Below are 12,532 nucleotides of genomic sequence, written 5' to 3'. Positions count from 1 at the left end.
CGTTGACTCATTTCCAGCTAATCAGTGTAGAATTAATTTTTCATTAATTAGCAATTTCATTATCTCAACTCTATCACAGTCCAGTATAAAGATGTAAACCAGTGAAAAAGGCATCATTTTCCCTCCAGGCATGCCTGGAACAAGATATTTGGTCATATCGAAGTGTCGAAATTTTTCACCGTAAATACTATAAATTCCAAAATGGGCAAAAGTTCAATTGAAGCTTGCACGGCCTTAACTGGTCGGAATTTGGTGTGTAGCGTTTTTTTAGGCAACCTGACAATTTTATCACCAAGCGAGTGAAATTTGGAAAAAAAGAGTTATTTTTGAACAACCCTAATGCCCAGCACACTCCGCCATTTTTATGATATGCGGCGTCCTATCATCATCATTGTTGTGGTATCATATTCGGTTACTCAAAAACTTAAACAATGCTCCGTAAACTCATTGAAACGAAAGAGATAACACCCCCTATTACTTGATGTGCCCTCTGTTGGGTCAAGAAGGTGTTGTAATGAGAGTTTATCATTATATATATGATATTCGACATGGAGATATTTAACTTACCAAGGAACTATTGAGACAATTCTGATATGAGATTGACAAAAACTCTCCATTGCAATGTGGGGTGGACTTGAGAAGATACTTGAGCATGTAACCAGCTATAGTACTAATGCCGGGAAAGTTTGGTATTTGTTGGTGTTTGTCTTCCGTCTGATCGTAGTCGTAACCGTCGGACAATCGGTATACAGCGACGAGCAGTCCGCGTTTCGTTGCAGTACAAAAGTAATCGGCTGCGACAATGTATGCTACGATAAATTCTCCAAGATATCCCATATTCGTTATTGGGCTTTTCAGCTGCTGGCGATATCTGCGCCTGCTGTCGTGTTCCACTTTTATAGCCTCAACGTTCGCGGACGTGTAGAGAAACTCAAGGCGGCAGAAGGATATGATACTCAATCAGATTATGATGCTGACAATAGCGTGTATTCTAACACCGAAGACGAAATGAAAAGAGCAAAAGCTGTGAGAATGAAGAAGATGTTGAGGTGAAGAAAAAGCGTGAGCGGTGTCAAGGAAAAGAAGATTTACCACAATAACAATCTGGTGAACGTGACAGTAACGCGAGAGATAAGAATTGCATATCTTGTCAATGTATTCATCAGATTTGCTCTGGAAGGGATGTCACTATACCTCGCGTATAATCTGTATCACGTCACTGACTATACTGTCGAAGATTCATTCAACCCATTGAGTATTGTTTTGATCAAAGTTCCGCAAGTCTATCTGTGTGAAGGCGAGAACGTCGAGTGGGCGTGTGGGCAGCATCTGAACTTGGGAAAGCATCCAGGATACGTTTCTTGCTGGGTCTCGAGGCCATGGGAGAAAACTATATTTATGTGTTACATGAACATTTTGAGCGCCATATATTTCATCCGTTATCGAGTTTGTGCAGCTGCTATATCATCATATACGGAATAGGCATCGCAAAATAGCTGACAGAGCTGCAGCAAGAAGGAAAATATCCACCCGCAGCGAAGTAATAGGCCTAGAAACAATACCGAAACAGCTCTTTGTCAGCCCCAGAAATCTTGGTCTTGAGCCCCCATAGCGGGATCAATCAAAGTTTTTTTGGGGGGCTTTGCCCTCCAGACCACCCCCTTTTACGACAGGCCTTTTCTACCCCACTTCAAAGAGTCAGCTTCATCGTCTTGCTTAGGATTACCAAACATATCCTCCTTTAGGAGGTTTTGTCCTCATTTTTGAGGTTTTTGAAAATGTCCTCCAAGGGCGCCTAAATGTCCTTATTTTTGAGATTTTGTCCTTTTTTTAAATGTTAGGCAAATTCGACAGAGATACATCAGCACTGAAGTATTGCTCCGACGTCTATTTCGGGAGCTGAGCCGGAAAGTTGACCTATTTTTCAACCACCTAATAATGTGAAAGAAAAACCGTCTTTTGGGCACTGCGAAGCGAGAAATTCAACCTTCATTTATTTAGTCAACCGACCACGAAGTGGGGAAATTTACCATGTTTTCAAGATTTTTCTCCGGTATTCCAAGTTTGAAAATTTTGAAATAGTGTCGTTCTTTCCCGATTGTAAAATATGGTAACCCTAGTCTTGCTAAAATCACGGTGTAATTTTCGGCTTGCCGGACAAAGGACCCAAAATAATTGTGTTAATAATATTGGTAATTTCGTATTTACAGTCTTTCGACACACGTGATCAGGTGTATCTGTTAGTAGACTCTCTAATATGTTGCATGTTGCTATTTTGTGACCTCCCATCGCCAAAATGTACCAAACTAAACTATAATAGAAAATAGGTTCTTTCGTAAGACGCACACAGTTTTAAATTGGCATTTCTTCACAGGGCGCATCATATTATTCTGCGGGTGGCATTTGCTCATGCTGCTCAAATTTTAGGGACAGGGCTATGCGGCGAAGGCCCTTTTAGTCCCTGTGGATATTAATAATGAACATTTGGAGTGGACGTATGCGTATCGAAAGGTTTTCGCCTACATGCGACAGTCACCGAGTCGGGGAGTCGCATGTTAGCTAAAACTTCATGTGTATTGATCTGTCCTGGCGCAGCAATGACGTTTTTAAATTTTGTGAATTTCGTTTTTTGGGGCTACCAGTATAAAATTGTAAAATCAAGATGTGTAGCCGACAAGCTCGCGAAGTGCGAAGAAGTTAAATAAATCTCCCCCCCAAAAAAAATCTATTGTGACATGTATACATACGAAAGAATTTTTGGCCCCTTTCGAGCTAGCTCCCCCTGATTGGGGTTTTCGGGTGTGGTTGTTACGGCCCTGCCTGACTTAACAATGTAATGCTGAGAGTAAGAATTCTGTTTGTCTAGTGTAGTCGGGTCGTCGTTTTTCAACCAGGAAGAAACTATATGCAAGCAACTGGCAGGCCTATACTTTACAGTGGGCGGATTATTGTTAACGAGAGTTGAGAATCATAGGCATAGTGTTGGGATCAAGTCACTACCTTCGAGTCACGAGTCATCTCGAGTCATTGCATATTTTGACTCGAGTCAAGTCAAGTCAATCGATTTTCAAAGGCGACTCGAGTCAAGTCAAGTCACGATTCAAGTCAAATTGAATTTTCGAAGTATGAGTGATGATGCAAAGTCATTACATTTTGCTAACTAGGTGAAGGACAGATTAATTGACCATTTATCTTGAATAAAATAACGAATATAAAGTTAAATATACATGCAAAAAGGTGTTGTATCGTTCACGCACACGTAGAGCTAATAAAATACGTGAGTAACTGTATAGCTACATGCTACAGTCTGTTGTTATCAGCCAATATAGAGGATCGAATACGAAGCCTCGAGAAGTTGAACAAATTGATGTGCTGTAATACGCTACCCATCTACACATCTGTGACAATATAAACGTCTAAACTATATTCGTTCGATTTAAATCATACAAGAGTGCTAGTAAAGGTGATCACTGCGCATGCGCAATGTAAGCCCTGAGCCGTCCAAGAAACAAAGATACATTGCTATTAGAAATAATCTACTACTACTACGTAACGTAAGCTGTGATCGTTTCGTTTCCGGTCATTGTATACGTGATGTAACAATCGAGGATCAGTGAAACGTACAATCAATGACTGATGGTGGCTCTCGCAAATGACACCGGCGTATCGCGATCAACCCGAACATAGCCTACATAAGATAGGGGGATTTAATCGACACCGTTTACTTAATGACTTGAAATTGACTCGTAAATTTTGCTCCGAGTCACGAGTCAATCCACATTTCTGATGTGCCGAGTCAAGTCAAGTCAAGTCATTTTTGCAAAGTGACTCGAGTCAAGTCAAGTCATTCGAAAAAGTTGACTCGAGTCATCCCACCACTGGAAATAGGCTATTCCGACAATATTTTACGACGGCCAACGGCATTATCTTATAATCATCATGCCTTAATTGATGCCAAGATCCATCATACCGTAACATACAAAATGCACGATTGCTAGTACGGATAAAAATTTCGGTTAGGACGCCATTAGTGCAGACTTGTACATTTGTACAAACTACCCATTTAGTTAGCTGACGGTCAACAAACTAACGGTTTTTAGTAGTTTTAGTTCTAGGAAGCCTATAGTTGCGAGTTTCAAAAATTAAGTAGAGTTCTAGTTGCGCTAGTCTGCGTTAGTGGCAGGGTTGTAACCAAGTCACAAGGCTCCGAGTCACAAGTCAATCTCACTTTTATATTTTTGACTCGAGTCAAGTCGAGTCATTTTCAATTCCCACCGAGTCAAGTCCGAGTCCAAGTCAGCGAACAGAGGATCGAGTCCGAGTCATGGTATTATGACTCGAGTCCGAGTCCAAGTCAGTAGGCCTGGTTACATGTTCGACTCGACTTGGCGTTCAAGTCGTCTCCGGTGACGTCACGTCTCATCTCCAAGCTGACTCGTTAAAGGGCCCTGTTTACATGATCCTTCAGGAAGCTGTATCGTGGACGACCCGGTGTCCCTTACAAATATATATTCGTAGCAGTGGCGGCTCGTGACAATATCGGGTGGTGGGGCAAGGGCTGCAAGCGACTTTTTATCAAGATGACGTCACAATGGAGTTTTCCAACGTAAACAAGTAACTTAGTGGTACGAACTACGGTAACACGAACTTCCCGACAACAGTGATTTAACGTATGTGCCGCGAGAGGTCTGCCGGTGAGCTGTGACTTGAAGTGTGGTAACTGCGTAAACGGCGTACGCAACAAAGATTTCACACGGCTCATGTTCGCACTATACCTGACTTGACTAATTATCTGCAGAAATGGAAATGACTATAAAGGCCTCTGCACACTGACCTCGCGACGCAACATCGCGAGTTGCGCGTTGCGAGTCGTAAGTCTCGAAGCAATGCACACTGGTCCCGACACTGCCCACAAGCGGCAACTACAGCTCTTGCGCGTTCTGTCCGAAGTCTCGCAATGGATACACATTGCACAGCTCCCGATAGATCGCAAAATGAATATTTCGATGGGTATACATGGGTTTGTCAATGAATAAGATGACGTCTTATATGCACACACTTTTCCATTAACGAACCAATATCATATTTCAATGCTGAAAACGCATAATCTGGGTGACCCAGTTAAAGGCGCTATTTCCGGTTGCCGATCCAAATGTCTGGAGTTCTAGCTGTAGCCTATTATGCTACAGACACCAACCCTTTCTGTACTCCACTGCCTCAGTGACTGCATCAACTGTCAAGCACTCATACATTAATTTCTCGATATGATAGAGAACAACCTTCAAATGCATTATAATTTTATTGTAAATTAATTAAGTCTTAACAATATTCAAATATAACTCTGGGATTCTTTCCTTTTCAATCTTCGATTCGCCCTCAGGTATCAAGCATGGAAACTGATCCGTAGGCCTGGTTGATTCATTCTCCATAATGATGCATAGTCCATTTCTGACTTATAATATTAGGCACTACAATTCGTACCGAAGTCTGATAAAGAGGATAATAGACGAAATCTAACCTCAAGAGTTACACCGCTGCTACCTAGTCAACAAAAAGATTTTCAGACATCATGTACTGAGATGTACCGGTATCTGAAATATACATCAGTGAACCCATGACATACCACGATTATATGTACCTGCTTAACCCAGTTTCCAATCAATGTACACTGTACGTGTACAGGTTAAAATGAATCAGACAAGGTATATATATAATAAATCCACCTGTAGACATAGGGCCTACAATGACTGAGAGTTTCGCGGTATCGGTACTGCCGGGGCTGGTTGGCCTTTGGTAATTACCAAGTACCGGTACTGCTTACAGTAGAATGCGCTCTTGCAGTTAAGCTTCAAGTTTTAAAATGGCCTCAAATCAGTCTAAATTCAATGAGGAAACAATTATAGATGCCAAAACACGCAATACCCGGACAAACTATTGCGGTGACATAGAGCTAACGAACAGTAACTGCTGACCAGTCGCTCGCAACTCGCGACAAAGTTGAAAATTTTCAACTTAAGGCCTCTGCACACTGACCTCGCGACGCAACATCGCGAGTTGCGCGTTGCGAGTTGCGAGTCGTAAGTCGCGAAGCAATGCACACTGGTCCCGGCAGTGCCCACAAGCGGCAACTACAGCTCTTGCGCGTTCTGTCCGAAGTCTCGCAATGGATACACATTGCACAGCTCCCGATAGATCGCAAAATGAATATTTCGATGGGTATACATGGGTTTGTCAATGAATAAGATGACGTCTTATATGCACACACTTTTCCATTAACGAACCAATATCATATTTCAATGCTGAAAACGCGTAATCTGGGTGACCCAGTTAAAGGCGCTATTTCCGGTTGCCGATCCAAATTTCTGGAGTTCTAGCTGTAGCCTATTATGCTACAGACACCAAGCCTTTCTGTATTCCACTGCCTCAGTGACTGCATCAACTTTCAAGCACTCATACATTAATTTCTCAATATGATAGAGATCAACATTCAAATGCATTATAATTTTATTGTAAATGAATTAAGTCTTAACAATATTCAAATAAAACTCTGGGATTCTTTCCTTTTCAATCTTCGATTCGCCCTCAGGTATCAAGCATGGAAACTGATCCGTAGGCCTGGTTGATTCATTCTCCATAATGATGCATAGTCCATTTCTGACTTATAATATTAGCCACTACAATTCGTACCGAAGTCTGATAAAGAGGAGAATACACGAAATCTAACATCAAGAGTTACACTGCTTCTACCTAGTCAACAAAAAGATTTTCAGACGTCGTGTACTGAGATGTACCGTTATCTGAAATATACATCAGTGAATCCATGACATACCATGATTATATGTACCTGCTTAACCCAGTTTCCAACCAATGTACACTGTACAGGTTAAAATGAATCAGACAAGGTATATATCTAATAAATCCACCTGTAGACATACAATGACTGAGAGTTTCGCGGTATCGGTACTGCCGGAGCTGGTTGGCCTTTGGTAATTACCAAGTACCGGTACTGCTTACAGTAGAATGCGCTCTTGCAGTTAAGCTTCAAGTTTTAAAATGGCCTTAAAGCAGTCTAAATTCAATGAGGAAACAATTATAGATGCCAAAACACGCAATACCCGGACAAACTATTGCTGTGACATAGAGCTAATGATAAGTAACTGCTGACCAGTCGCTCGCAACTCACGACAAAGTTGAAAATTTTCAACTTTGTCGCGGAGTTGCGCAACCCTGTCGCAGACGGCATGTTGCGAGTTGCCGGCGACTGCGGTCTGCATGGTCCAGTCGCAGACAGGCGCGATTCTCTCGTTTTATCGGGTCGCGAGCTCAGTGTGCAGAGGCCTTTAGTCGCGGAGTTGCGCAACCCTGTCGCAGACGGCATGTCGCGAGTTGCCGGCGACTCCGGTCTGCATGGTCCAGTCGCAGACAGGCGCGATTCTCTCGTTTTATCGGGTCGCGAGCTCAGTGTGCAGAGGCCTTAACTCGAGAGATTGCGTAAGCCTAGCTGGAAAGGTCAACGAGATCGGACACATACGCAATTGTTATCTCATAGATTGGACAATGTCATATTGAATCCAAAACATAATTCTGAAGAACTACGGATAGCAGCCCTGGAAATTCGGTCCCGATACAGCATAGGAGATGTTTTGGCCTTGGTGCTGGAGACTGTCACACGACACATACGGCTTACGGTCTATATGTCTGCTGCAAAATCGCCTTTGGAAAATATATTACCGAATAAATACGTGGATGAAAGCCGAAAACTTGGTACACTTTTACATGAAATCAACGAGAAGTAGCCTCATGACCGTTTTCGGTATGGTACACTGTCAAAATTAATACAAACAGACCAACACCGAATTTTGCGTAAAATTTACTGAGGAATAGGCTGATCATTGATCAAGCGATCAGCTGTTAGCCGCCATCGAAAACGAAACAGCTATCGCGCTTGACAGGGGCTGTAATTGTAAGCAAATGGCCTGAAGGCCACAATTTCACGGTCAAAATTGACATTGGAGAATAGAAAATAAAAGTAAATATTTGAATGCAAACCGAGGATGCTAGTAAACTGTTTCATGATATCATCATCTCATCACTTATCTCAGTATGGAACACAGTTAGCGTTAACACAGATACGCCGACTTTTGCGTGAAATCCGCAATGCGTTAGGTAGGCTAAGTGTCAGATCAGCGCACATCTTTAACATACTCGACCTTGATAACGAAATTGCTGCCCTAATCATTGAGTGCCAACCGTGAGACTTGGCACAGCGTTCGATACTAAAATCAAGACATACCATGCAAAAGCTCATGACGGATCTAGGTAAGGAGCATCGTTAAAATCAATGGAGACCAATACCGGCTTTGCGTAAAATATGTTTGCGATAAATGACGAGTCAGCTCTCACTCGATTTAGGAAACGAAATTACCACTAACACAGTACAGTGACAAACTTGAAACTTGGTACCGCGTTGAATACTAACATTAAGACTTACCGTACCAAATGTCATGACCGATCTCGGTATGGAACATCGTCAAAATCAATGGATACCAATACCGGCTTTTGAGTAAAATCTGTTTGCGATACATGACGAATCAGCACACACTCAACTTCGGAAACGGAATTACTACCCTAAACTTTAAGTAGAAACCCTGAAACTTGGGACAATGTTAAATACCACCATCACGACATGACATACCAAGTTTCAAGAATTATCATAGTGTGAAACACCATCTTATGGGCGGGGTGGCGAGCTAACGAGAAACCGGGGGTGGCGAACTAACGTTTTCGTCTTATGGCGGGGGTGGCGAACTAACGTTTCGTCTTATGGCGGGGGTGGCGAACTAACGTTTTCGTTTTATGGGCGGGGTGGCGAGCTAACGAGAAACCGGGGGTGGCGAACTAACGTTTTCGTCTTATGGCGGGGGTGGCGAACTAACGTTTTCGTCTTATGGTGGGGTGGCGAGCGGCTATTGTGTCTTGTGGTCGCACGGTAACCCTTTTCAGCATAGGGATAGCTCGCACGCGGCTTCGTTGTTGGCATGTCGTACTTCGTGTTGAATATGTATCAAGTAAATAGTCATGTGATTGGTCCTTAGGTAATGTGTATATTCCAAATTACGGCGAGTACGACAATGATATATCGTTATTCTTATGGACGCGGCGATGATTCGTACTTTCAGGCATCTCTCACGCGGTGTTGAATATGTACGAGTCGCCAACAATAACCGCGCAAACGGAAACGTGGTTTGTCGTGAGGATTAAGCAGTGCGTGCGACCTATATTTCGAATGACCTGTGCGCTGAATTATTTCTCGTCCAGCCGCTACTATCGATTATTACACTATTCCAACACGAAACCCGGGGTGGCGAGCGGCACTTATTTCTTATGGCGGCGGGTCTTATTTCTTATGGGTGCGGTCGTGATTCGTACTTTCGGTATAGACTGCGGGCGGCATGTCGTACTTTCAGCAAAAAAGGTGTGAAATAGTTTGCCAAGTCTAGGAATCACTTGCGAGGTAATATTTTGGTATTTAGTTTACCACAGAGCCGGCGTAGACGGCGATTCGAATATCAACAATAACAACGCTCACGAATTAACACTTCAAATAGCTGTGAAATAGTTTGCAAAACCCCGCGATCGCTGACAAGATAATGTCTCGGTCATAACCATCTTTCACGACTTGGTGTCATAACCATACCGATCGCTCACGCGGTGAAATTTTAGTAATCAGTTTGTCACAGTACTTGATATCGCTGGTAAGATTTAACAAGTAACGAATAACAGACCGCGGTAACTTGAATAGCGACAAATTGTCACTTATTTCCGCTCTAACTCTAATCCTTTGTGAAGTGAACGCTTATTCAAAAGGGTGTGATATAATTTTAAAATCCAACGACCACTCACCGGATAATACTTCAGACGTAGCAATTCCGCATACCCGCCTACAAGGTAATATTTTGGTAATTAGTTTGTCACAGAACCGTCGCAGGCGGTGATTGGAAAACCGACAATTTGTCACTCGCCCGCGATCGCTATATGTTTCACGCCTCCAGAATAGTGGCTGACTTTAGTTGCGTGATAAGATCCATGAAAATATTCAATCAATGTGTTAGTTTATCAACTTGAAATGAAACTCACTACACAAATCGAGTCGATTCGTATCTGAATGTTTTAAATCGATACAACTCTAATCCTTTGACAAATCCCTTACCGCGTTTTTGTTGAATCGAACGTAACCCGAAGATTACTGACGCCGACTTTCAGCCGCATCGAATTATTCGCACATTCCGCGCCACTGTTTTCACACTTATAGAATCAATACCAACTATAACTCTACAAGAATCAAGAATCACAAGTATGTGCATTACACAGTTATTGTCTTTATTAACTTGAAATCAAACACTTAACAAAAACACACAACTAATCATTTGGCAACTCTAGCATTACCAAAAAATTCCAGTATTGTTGATTGAAAATCCTTGAGTCATTATTATCAAAAATGTTATAGTACCGCATCGGAATCCATTCGCGGGATGTACTAAAGTTAAATCCAGATAATCCAAAATGAAATATTCGGACTTTGACATAGTCTGAATTGAAATATATTGACAAACATGACTACCAACTTTGATCCAGTCACATTTCAAGATCATACTTTGAAACAATCCTTGAAACTTACAACTCTATTCACGACTGAGTTTTCCGTTTATCAAATAGAGTTTCAGTAAATACTATCGCGATATTTTAATGTGTTACTACACACAATAGAATCAATCAATGAAATAGCACCTGTTGTAAATATTTCTAACTTGACAACCACTTGTGCGTACCGCGATCGACTTGCGACGCGATGAGTTAAATCGGAATATTTCAATCTATTTGTCGAAACCTTGAACAAACTATCAGGTTATTTTTTGTTGTAATCGAGTGAACGGAAATAGTATTACGTCTCAACATTTTAGCATCTTCCCATAAACAAAAGAGTAAAATACAAAAAACCTTGTCAATTCAATCCGTTTGTAACTTACCCAACCAACTCAACAGTATCCTTACGAAAAGTAGACAAGACTACGCGAGTAATCACTACAATCCAAAATCCATAGCAAGTTCGGTTGTATTCATATCCCTACGGCGCGTCTTTTGTTTTTCAACTGTAAAAGTCGTTACTATTTTGCAAGACAAAGTAATTACTACTTGATATATTTTATAAACCAAAGTAAATACTACTCGGTGTGTGGTTTGAGATTAACATATTACATTTGAGTATACCGGATTTGAATGCCTGACCAACGTAGTTGAGAATTCATTTCTTACAATCAAACGCCGGTTTTACATTGAAAGGTATCATACTGTAAACATAAGGATTGACACATTGATTTGCTATACGAGATTTTGTAATGCTCGACCACGACTTGATTATTAAATTATTCACGATAATTAGACCCGATGTTGTGGTAAAGGTTATTAGAAAATATCACTTTTGGCATCGAGTACCAGTCGAAGTGGGTGAACAATAACACCGAAAATGATAAATGCGTTTCGTGCTACTATTGATACAAGTTCATTTCTATCAGGCGAAATAAACGCCATCACAAAACTCAGAGCATGCAAAGGTCTTGATTGATATGAATTTCGATTTGTGTCTTATGATTTTAGAAATATTATGATTCGTTAAACCAAAGTCGTATGTCCGATTATTAATTGATTGGAAACTTGATCACGTACCTCGATCATTACAGAAGATTATAACCCCATTGTCCGACAATCTTTTACAAAAGGATCGAAACCAAGTAACCCAAAGTCGTTGCCGTCGCATAAACAATTTGTACGACGTTTGATAATTGTACCCTATACGTTGGTGTACTAGAGATATTTGTAAAACACACTCTGGTAAAGAAATCGAAAAGATATCCTACACCTAAATCTGATAAAACCATTTTGCACTTTTTGTTCGTCAGTAGTATCCATAATAATTTTCCCATTTCCTCTCGTCAAAGTAGATGTAATCATAGTCACTAAAGAACTTACTTGGATGTGTTTGAATTCTAGACATAGTTATGATTTACTCAACGCAAGACCCAAGAACAACCGTAGTTAACAACCGTGCACACGTATCCAAAATATCGCACACTCCGCTATTCCTAAAGTACAAACACCCGATACAAAATATCACTTGTTGCGGCATCATCTTCACAATATCACCATTTTGTTTGTGTCAATTAGTTACTTTGTATGTTATCCCACAACTCTTACAAAAGTACGAAGGATATTAACGTCGCACTAAGTAATTAACTTTACTCGATATTCTCACATTACGAAACTAAAGAATGGTTGGTTAGACTCTACAAACTGTTTCGATATCACAAGACCTTTATTGTCTGAATGGGTGTTCATGTATCTTAATAATCAAATAGTTCAACACAGAACTAGTACTAACAGAAACATCAGAGTTGTTTACACAAAAGTTTGTATGTGTACAGTATGCGAATACCATGTGTAAGTCCAGCGCAATTGCAGTATCCATTCGAGTTTA

General features: G+C 41.1%; 1 pseudogene; it reads left to right on the top strand.

Annotated features, from left to right (window-relative positions):
- Window positions 1-459: 459 nt before the first annotated feature.
- On the top strand, window positions 460-1,711 carry LOC145454633 (gap junction beta-2 protein-like; annotated as a pseudogene).
- Window positions 1,712-12,532: the final 10,821 nt, after the last annotated feature.

Source organism: Botryllus schlosseri, chromosome 13 (genome assembly GCF_051294905.1).
Source record: "Botryllus schlosseri isolate E-star chromosome 13, Bs_hap1, whole genome shotgun sequence".
NCBI lineage: Eukaryota > Metazoa > Chordata > Ascidiacea > Stolidobranchia > Styelidae > Botryllus > Botryllus schlosseri.
This window is presented reverse-complemented; position numbering and strand designations above follow the sequence as displayed.